This window comes from Cyprinus carpio, chromosome B1 (genome assembly GCF_018340385.1).
Source record: "Cyprinus carpio isolate SPL01 chromosome B1, ASM1834038v1, whole genome shotgun sequence".
NCBI lineage: Eukaryota > Metazoa > Chordata > Actinopteri > Cypriniformes > Cyprinidae > Cyprinus > Cyprinus carpio.
The window spans coordinates 31,309,481-31,320,238 of NC_056597.1; the positions used below are offsets into that span (position 1 = coordinate 31,309,481).

Here is a 10,758-nt window from a genome sequence, read left to right on the forward strand (position 1 = left end):
GATCAGTACATGCAGGAAGGCCCGCCAGACAGAAGAGCATTACAATAGTCCAGTCTAGAGAGAACAAGAGCTTGGACAAGAATGTTGGGTGGCTTGCTCTGACGGAAGGGTCTAATCTTCCTTATGTTTGTATAAGGGCAAATCTGCAGGACCGCGGGTCGTTGTAGCAATATGGTCCTGTGAAGCTTAACTGATGATCCATCACAACTCCTAGGTTTCTGGCTGTCCTGTAAGGAGTTATGGTTGACGAACCCAGCTTGTATAGAGAATTTGTGATGAAACGATGGTGTTAGTGGAACCACCAGCAGTTCAGTCTTGTAAGTACGGTTGAGCTGAAGGTTGATGGTCATTCAGTCCCAGCTAGAAATGTCCACTTTCAGACAGGCTGAAATGCGAGCAACTACCCGTCGGGTCATTCTGGTTGGAATGAGAAGGTAATCGAGTTGAGTGTCATCAGCATAGCAGTGATATGAGGAAAAGTCTCCCATGCTTTCTGAAATGACAGATCCTAAATGACGATCATGTAGATGGAGAAGAGAAGCGTATCCAAGTATATGAGCCTTGAGGAACCCCAGTAGCAAGTTGTTGTCAGACTTAGAAACTTCACCCCTCCAAGACACCATGAAGGATCTATCAGAAAGGTAGGAAGTTAAGCCACTGGAGAGCGGTTCCAGAGATGGGCCCATCGTTCTGAGTGTGGACAGGAGAATCTGGTGATTAACAGTGTCAAAAGGCACAGCAGACAGTGTCCAGCAAAATGAAATTAGAACTGAGGATTTTGAAGCTGCTCTTGCCAGTCGCAAGGGCTTCAGTAACCGAGAGCAGTGGCAGTCTCAGTGAGTGGCCACTTTTGAAGCCAGATTGTTGCTGTCCAGGAGGTTGTTCTGTACAAGAAACATAGAGAGCTGGTTGAACACCGCTCGTGTCTCGAGTGTCTTTGCAATGGATGGAAGAAAGGATACCGTTCTGTAGTTTTCTAGAAGTGCTGGATTTAGAGATGGCTTCTTCAGCAGTGGGCTTACCCGGCCTGCTTAAATGCTGAGGGAAATGTTCCAGAGTGAAGAGAGGAGTTGATACTGTGGTAAGTGAAGGTATGACTGAAGAAGAAATCGCTTGAAGGAGGTGAGTGGGCGGATCGGATCAAGTGGGCAAGTAGTAGGATGAACTGGACAGGATAAGTTTGGAAACGTCCGTCTCTGAAGTGGAGAGAAGGAGAGAACGAGTGAGCAGTTAGTCGTTGTGAAGTTTATCCTCAGTCCTGCGTGTGGAGAATTGGTCACTGATGGTTCTTGTCTTATTTCGTGAAGAAAACTGCAAAGTCATCAGCTGTAAGAGTCGATTGAGGAGGAGGTGGAGGCGGATTAAGAAGAGAAGAGAAGGTTTGTGAAGAGTGTCCGAGCGTCACAAAACAGTTGTTAATCTTGTCGTGGTAATCTGATGCTTTAGCAGTGAAGACGTTTGCAGAGAAGGAAGAGAGGAGAGACTGATACACACTGAGGTCCGGTAGAGTTTCTTGATTTAAGCCATATCCTCTCTGCAGCCCTGAGTTTAGAGCGATGTTCACTGGAGTACAATCGGACAGCCAAGGGCAGATGGGGTGGTGCGTGCTGGTCTAGACGACAGTGGGCAAAAGTTGTCCAAGCAAGAGGGTCAGAGTGGAACAAAAAGTGTCCGTAGCACTGTTCGTGTCCAGAGCTGAAAACTGCGAGGAGTGAAGGAAGTGAGGATGCAACCACAGAGGATAGGGCGAGATGGAGAGAGTGAGCATAGTTTTCCGTTCGAAGGTGACCCCGTTGGAGCGTGTGCCGCTTCAGGAGTAAGTGCTAGATTAGCAGTAATGAGGAAGTGGTCCGAGGTGTGCAGTGGAGTAACTAAAGTTGTTGTCCACTGAGCAACAAGCGCGTGTAGATGAGGTCCCGTTTGGTTGCCTGATTTGTGAGTCGCTGTAGTAGAGACTCGCTTGAGGATCAAATGAGGCGAGCAGAAGTGTTTGAAGTCACCCGTCTGGGTTGATCTAGGTGGATGTTGAAGTCACCAAGCAGTACCAGAGGAGTACCATCTTCAGGATAGTTTGATAGCCGAGCACGTCCCAACATCCTCCACAGAGTTTCCCCATTTGACCCTGGGGACGATAAATGACCACAAAGTGGATTTTAAAAGGGTGGGTTACAGTAAACAAGCATGTGATTCAAATGAAACGTTACCTGTAGGTGGTGGTTGAAGATCAAATTTCCAATCTTGTCGATATAAGGAGACCCAGTACCTCCACCCCCCTCCAGTCGTACTGAGGGGTGTGGGAACAAGTGAAATGAGAGGAGAGGGCTGCGGAATGGTTGGCAGGCTCCTCAGGTTTTGACATACACAGGTCTCAGTCACATCAGGTGCCATGAGGGCGAGACCAGGAATGAGTAGCATACGTCAGAAATGAAAGTCTGCTGTCTTTGTTAACAGCAGACTGGCAGTTCCAGAGACCAACTGGAATAGAGAGCGTTGGAGTAGAGGTCAGAGGGACAGGCCTTAGATGTGTCGGGCAGGCCTTTCTTCGACGTACATAGCGTGCACTCCGAGTGTTCGTAGTAATAGTAGAGATCTGAAAGCAACATAGTTGCCTACAAGTGACCAGAATAATTATTGGGAGGACAAGCTGTACAAAAATTGAAAGTGAGAAATGCAATACTCAAGTGCCCTGTCGGTTGTTGTGTCCTTGCTCGGAGGATTCGCCGGCATGGTAGAGTCGATGGCTTTACACTCGTACGGTCTATCACACGAGAGGCTTCACCCGAGGCTGCCGCGACCGGCTGCCCGCGGTGTCAACTACCCACTTATATATTGCCTGATTACCTGTGATTGAAGTCAGCTTGTCACGCCTCCCTATTTAGCAGACCAAATACTGTCCGTCCCGCGATAGGCAAACGCAAAACCAACGCCACAATTCACACGTATTTACCAGGGTAAGACACGACAGTTAATTAAGCAAAGTTTCCCTAGCAACGATGCTCACGACAGTAGTCTAATGACAAAAACGAGGTCGGCAAAAAAAACCCTTTACAAACTGCTGTCCTTCTCTGTCGCTCGGACTGTTTGTCTTCTGTTTAATAATACGTAGAGTATTTAGCTCTACTCTAGTGGCATCAGCAAGTATTGCTGGCCATAGCTGCTTATTGGTTTACGGTTTGTGCTTTTTAGGTACATTTAGACATCATCGAAACACTTGATTTTATATAAGTTTTTTTTTTTTTATTTGCATTTAAAAAGGTTCATTACTGACAAGCAAATTAGGAATTTAACACAATGAAGAAGTTTAAATTATTTTTACAAAACATAAAAATAACAAAAACAGAGTTAGGTTGCAACTCTGGTACAGCAAGATGCAGTGGGATATACGGTAAAATATGAAATTATTTGCATTATTGGTCTACCAGATAAAGGAAGATAATGACAAGATGAATCTAGTGTCTTAAAATCCTGTAAAAGCTAAGGATATTCAGTGAAAATATATAAAGCTATTGTGCTTGTAGAGAGCTAATAAAGCAGAAAAGACCATCATTTCAGAAGAAGAGATGCTGAGGAAGATGTTCTAAGGCAGCAGATTGAGAGACACTGACATCGGTTTAACATTTCCCAAGGCTATATAGTTCTTAAAAAAATAATAATAATAGGTCTGCAGCATTTAACATTTTATGTAGGCTAAGTTTCAGATTTAAAGTAGACTACTTTATTGACATGATTGTGTTTACATACAATATTGCAAAGCATTATTAGCTTACATAAAACAAATAATGAGAAGAAAAAGAAATCTACATTAAAAAATATATCTGAAAATTATTTATTTCCTTATATTGTATGCGTATAATTGCTTTTTAAATCGATTAAATTAGAAGTATATTTCAGTATACCTTGTGACTGCTTTATAAAGGCGATCAAAGGCGAGAGAGAGAGATGAACGAGAGGAAGCGAGAGAGAGAGAGAGATAAAGACTTGTCTGAGCAGATTGGTAGCAGACTGGTGCCTCCGTTACTCCGGTGACATCATGGCAGCGGAGGGACAGAGAGTGGTGCTGATCACCGGCTGCTCGTCCGGTATCGGCTCTCGCGATCGCCGTGATGCTCGCGAGAGACGAGATGAAGCGCTACTACGGTAAGTCACGAATCATCAATAGATCAACACATCAACATTTCTGCTGAAATACTGTACAGTTTGCCAAACCAATATTAATAACTACATAAATCAAACTAGAAACCGACTTGCTCAGGCGAAAAAATGCACTTCCAGATGTTATGTACTTAAAGTGCTTGTATTTTCAACGCACTAATTTTGTACTTAATGTACTAAAATTTATTCTTCATAACATATCAAGATAATCATAAAAACATCTAAGTGTTCTATTTTGGAACACCATGAATATAAACTAAAATGTGCATAAGGTGTCATTAAGGGTCATTTTTTTGAAATTGAGATTCATGCATCATCTGAAAGCTGAATAAATAAGCTTTCCATTGATGTATAATTTGTTAGGATATCAAACCATAATACTGAGAAATCTAAAAATTGAGAAAATCACCACCTTAAAGTTGTCCAAATTGACCCCGTTCTTAGCAAGGCAAAAAAGTTAAGTTTTAATATATATACACTAGGAAATTTACTAAATATCTTCATGAACATGATCTTTACTTAATATCCTAATGATTTTTGGCATAAAAGAGAAATGGATAATATGTGACCCATACAATGTATTGTTGTCTAATGCTGCAAATATACCTGTGCTACTTATGACTGCTTTTGTGCTGCAGGGACACAGATGTATTTAGTTACCATGGGTTCAAGTGAACTACAAGTGGTAACTAAATACTTGTATTTATATAAGGCACTTTTTTTCACCTGGTGGATCAGTTTCACTGAAGAGTCACTTTGTTCAGTAGATCTCAAGAAATTCCAAAAGGAAAGTGATTCGGATGATGGACATTTTTTAAGGATTTTTTGACCAGACCTGCTACTGTTAGGCACAAAACCAGGTCATGTACGGATCTCCTTTGTTTTTTCTAAGAACGCAGCTTTATGCAGAAGTAACAGAATAAAGGATTGCAAAACTTCACCAAATACGAGACAAATCCAGATTCAGCTGTGAAGAGTCATTATTCAGCTCAGTGCAGTGCGGTGTTAATTCGTTTCAGTTCAATCTGTGTAAAGTTCATTCATTATAAAAAACAGTTCAATTTGCAAAATGTTGCATAAACAACAATTAAAAAGAGCTTGAGCATGAGATCCAGATTACTGCCTGCTATGATTAGCATGGTAAAGACTAATGAACTCATTAACTCATTAACTCATTGCCAGATGTTAAGACTGAGAGGAATTGTTTCCTTCTGTCAGCTGCTCACTGGCTGTGTTGGAGGCTGATGGTTTTTGTTTCCTGATATTAATATGATGTTTGTGTGATTAATGATGACAGAAACTCACTGCAGTCTACAGAAATCAGATCTGATTCATTAAAGACTCCATCAGTCCCTCATATTATACACTATGTGGACAAAAAAAAAAAAAAAAAAAAAATAATAATAATAATAAGAATAAAAAAAAAATAAAAAAAAACATATTTACATCAAGAGTTGCATTCATTTTTGGCCGAGATCTTGTTTTGACAATAGGATAGTGGAAGCACTCTGGAAAGTTTCAGTCATTCATATATATGTGTTTGTGTGTGTGTGTGTGTGTGTGTGTGTGTGTGTGTGTGTGTGTGTGTGTGTGTGTGTGTGTTCAGTCATAGGCACCATGCGGGATCTGAAGCGGAAATAAGGATACGTTAGTTGAAGCGGCGGGAGACGCGTACTGCGGCAAAACTCTGTCTCTGCTCACACTGGAAACGTCTGCAGTGATGAATCTGTCAAACAGTGTGTCGACAGCATCAAAGATAGACATATAGACATACTGAGTGAGTACAAACACACACACCCTTTTGAATGACCCCAAACATTTGAATGTAAGTCTAGCCTACATAAAACGGTAGGAATGCACCGAAATGAAAAATCTTGGCCGAAGCCAAAACTGAAAAGTTTTTCCCCGTGTATTTTGCAAATTTTTTTTTTATTATTTTTTTTTACAGTGTTTTTTACTGTTTTGTCTTGCTTTTCAAAGAAAAAATCAGTTACAAAACAGCAGTCTCTTAGTCTCAAACAGTCTCTTGCTGTCGGTGCTTGTAATGATTTTTGCGTCTTTCTTGGACAACTTCAGATGCTTCCACACTGCTGACATGTTAGCTGCAATTATAAAGAGTGCATGCCCATGGCAAGCTGTTTTATCTTAAACTATTCCGAGCGTTACTCATCGTAATTGCATTTTTTACTAGTAACAATTAAATTAGAGAGCTCTCCAATTAAATTCTTACTAGTAACAATGCCATTTAGAAAGCTCTCTAAATCAGTTCTTACTAGTAACAATTACAAATCAATTTAAATAGAATTTTTAGGTAGATGTAGGGAGGCTTTATTGTCCCAATAAGGTGGCATCCATTAAATAATTTAAATTAAAATTATAATTTACACCCATTAAGTTATTATTGCATACTGTTTTATAATGCAAAAAAATACAAAATCTACAAATATCACAAAAAACTACTATAAAAACAATAAAAAAATTCCAATATAACATATTTTACACTGTGTAAATAGCATATCACTAAAAAATGCTGCAATTTGCACTTACTGGCCAGAACGAGCCATGGTTCCAAAAAAATGCTGCAATTTGCACTTAGTGGTATAGTGTATATATCATCACTATTTGCACTTATAAGAACTTTTTGCATATATCTATCATATAATGCATATATAACTTATTGCATATATTGAACATTGCATATATCGCTAAGAAATTATGCTATTTTCACACAGTGTGCATATAATGTATACTCAGAATGCTATTGCATATTTACTTACTGGTTGTAAAATACCTGTTTTTTTGTTGAGCTTCGCAAGGGTTTTATTCTCATTTTCCACTCACTCAATAATGCTGTGGCGGAGTCTGTTACCAGAGGCAGTTACTGCATGATGAAGCCTGTTAGAATGCAGTTAGAATGCCACTATAATTCAAGTTATGAAGGCAAAAATATCCCTGTATGAGTATTTGTTTTTTTATAGTTATAACATCTGATATAGTTTAGTAATGTCACACAAGTAAGAGTGCCGTTTTCTCAATATCAGCGCACGAGCATGATCGTGATTGTGATGTTTGATTCTCTACAATTCAACAACCAAGAAATTAATATAAGTGAGTTACATTTTGGACACAATATTGTCTGTTTTTGTTTCACCAACACAAATAGTTCCAAACAAAGCCGAGAAGGAACTGTTGCACGTCTCCAAGAAACCTGTTTCATAACTTGCATGAATCTGTGTTTTTTAAATGAATCACCTCAGTAAGACAGAGTCATGCTGCCACCTACTGGCCAGAACGAGCCATGGTTCCAGCACCAAAAACACACTCCGCTAAATATCGTCTAGTTAAGCCTTTCAAAAAATCCCCCCAATATATTGTTGCAATTATTATCTATTATTTTCCTAATGTCTGACCAAAAAAAACAGAGAGAGACAGAGACAGAGAGAAACAAGAAAGAAAAACATTTATCAAGAGTGACGATTAACATATTAATTGGCCTATATACTGTATGTAGCTCAAATCCCACATGCATGTTCAGTGCATTAATAAACACCAAAATGAGAATGATATTTTGTCTGGTAAATTATTTCAAGACTAATACTCTTTATTTTCATTTTTGTGATATGGATCTAACGGTCTGAAATAATAGAAAGAAATATGATAATAATAATCATAATATAAAGGTGTGAATTAATGAAGTGGTTAAATATTAAAAACAAAACATTTCCAAACTAATCTCACTCTTGTGGTCATTCTGACACAATGAAACACGCTATCAATTCATGGGGCTTTTATTTTGAAGTGTATCCCCACTGGCGGGATTGGAAAATGAGACATGGGTGTAGTCGCAAATCTGTATACATTTGCATCTAATGAATACAAGTTTTTAATAGTAAGAGTACCGTATGTCGAGCTCTGTAACTAGATTTCTTAAAGTAAGAATTTATTAGAGAGCTCTGTAATTGCATTTCTTTACTAGTAAGAACGGAATTAGAGAGCTCTCTAACTGGTATTGTTACTAGTAAGAATGCAATTCCAGATCAAAATAAACCAATAAAAAAGCAATCAAAAAAAAATCAAACAAATAAAAATGCAATTACAGAGCTCTATAATCATAATTGTAACTAGTAAATACTGAATTAGAGAGCTCTCCTATATTGTAATTGTAACTATTAAAATTGATTTAGAGAGCATCTCTATTTTTAATTGTTACTAGAAATAATTAAATTGTATAGCCTCTCTAATTGAATTGTTACTAGTAAAAATGCAATTACGACAAGTGACGCTGGGAATATTTTAATATAAAACAATTCATTAAATACATCCCACTAACACTCCTCCTTTTTTCAACTAGAACAAATCACATCACCTAACATTACAATCAACTAATACAAATCATAATAACTAATTAACCAATTACAGCCAAATAATTTCGGTTTCCAAAAACTTACGGTGCAAGGTCAAATGTATGCTCTATCAAACTCTGTTAGAGCAGTGAAGATTGAGTCAAACTGTGATCTGTGTGTTTGTAGTTAATAACGCTGGCGTGGGTCTGGTGGGGCCGCGGACTGAGGCTCTCAGTCTGGACGAGATGAAGCAGGTGTTCGAGACCAATTTCTATGGTGTTGTGCGCATGATTAAAGAGAGGTGATGCCCGACATGAGAGCAGACGCTCCGGATACCGACATCATCGTCATCAGCACCAGTGCTGGGCCTGCATGGTGAGACACTCAGACAGTCAGAAATTCTTCTTGAAGAACAGGAGAGCTCTGAGCTTTCATGAGGATCTGCTGAATCAAACACATGTGGAAACACCAAACTAATCAGACTCGTGTTGCTCTTCACAGGTGTGGCATTTAATGACGTTTACTCCGCGTCAAAGTTTGCCACGGAGGGACTGTGTGAGGGTCTCGCCATCCAGCTGATGAATTTTAATGTCAAGTGAGTCTCAGTTCATTTAACTAACACTCTTCATTTCCACTTCCTGTCATGTGATTTTCAGTATGATTAGTGCTACTCATCCAGGGGGCCTTCAAATAATTTAAAATGATTTAATATAGTACAAAACCAGCATTAAAATAAGCTAAAATCAGAAGCTGACCAACATTTGTATTAGTTTGATGTGGTTCTAGATCTGTGCTGATGTCTCTCAATCTCCGTGTGTGAATGTGTTCAGGCGTGTCAATGATCGAGCCCGGGCCTGTAAACACAGAGTTTGAGATGAAGCTGATGACAGAAGTCTTCTAAGAAGGAGTTTGTTGGTGCTGATCCAGAGACGCTCGATCACTTCAGGACCTGCTACCTGCCCACACAAGTCAACCTCTTCCAAGGCCTGGGACAAACACCTGAAGACATCGCCAGGGTCAGAACACACAAGAATTCATAACCGTTCACAACAAGAGCAATGACTACAAAGTTTGAATAATCATTCCAACTCTTAAAGGGATAGTTCACTCAAAAATAAAAATGATGTCATTAATTACTCACCCTCATGTTGTTCCAAACACGCAAGACCTTTGTTCATCTTCAGACCAATAATTAAGATATTTTGATGAATTCCGAGAGCTTTCTGACCCACCATAGACAGCAAGGGACCTACCATATTTAATAAGGGACGAACAAGGGTCTTATGGGTTTGGAACTACATGAGGACAGCAAAGCGAAGATAAAGGAAGTATATCATCAAAGACAAGCAATCAGGAAAATTCAAGGAACTTTAAAGATCAAAAACATTTGTAAGCCCTGAGAGTAAAGGTACGTTTTTGACTTAGATTTAAATTCAGACTCTGCAGAAATTAATCTTAGGGATAAAGAGAGAATATTCCACAATTTATGACCAAATCGGTAGCCAGAGCAAAGAGATATTGCAAAGAGATATTGGGGAAATATAATCAAATTTCTGAGTTCCAGACAAAAGTCTGGTGGCTGCATTTTGAAGACCAGCTAATATTGGATTGACTCATTCCAATACAAAAAGAATTACAATAGTTAAGTCTAGATGAAATAAACACATGAATCACTCTCTCAAACTCTGGCAAAATGCTCAGAAAATTTCTTTAAAAAAAAAAGCCTTGGAGAAAAATCCTCTTTAATTGGAAAAAAAAAAATGAACTACAGCATTTATCTGTTTATCAAAGTTGAGGGCCAGAAATAAAAATAACACACGCGAATATTTCAGAGTGTTTTAACGGACCAAATCTCCCCATCAAAAGCACACCTGATGTAATTTGTAAGCGGATGTAAAAAAAAAAAAAAAAAAAAAAAAAAAAAGCGGATGTAAAAAAAAAAAAAAAAAAAAAAAAAAACTTATAAGACAGACAAATCTTAAATATCAGACAAAGCATGCTTGATAATGAAGTTTAAGCCTTTTTTGTCATTTTTGACTTTAAGGACGGAGACAAAATTTGTTGTGTGTTAACAGTGAAATGACACCCATGTTTAGAAAGAATAGTACCCCAAGGAAGCACAGTGTGAACAAAACAGGGGGCCAGAATGAGCCTGAGGGACTCCATAATCCACACTATTACTAAAATGATAATGATGCAAGAGGAAAAGCAATAGATCCATTAACAATCACTTTTAGAATGATTTCCTTCCAGATTTGAACAA

At 38.6% G+C, this 10,758-nt stretch overlaps 1 pseudogene; it reads left to right on the forward strand.

Annotated features, from left to right (window-relative positions):
- Window positions 1-4,030: 4,030 nt before the first annotated feature.
- Window positions 4,031-9,660, forward strand: LOC122136017 (annotated as a pseudogene).
- Window positions 9,661-10,758: the final 1,098 nt, after the last annotated feature.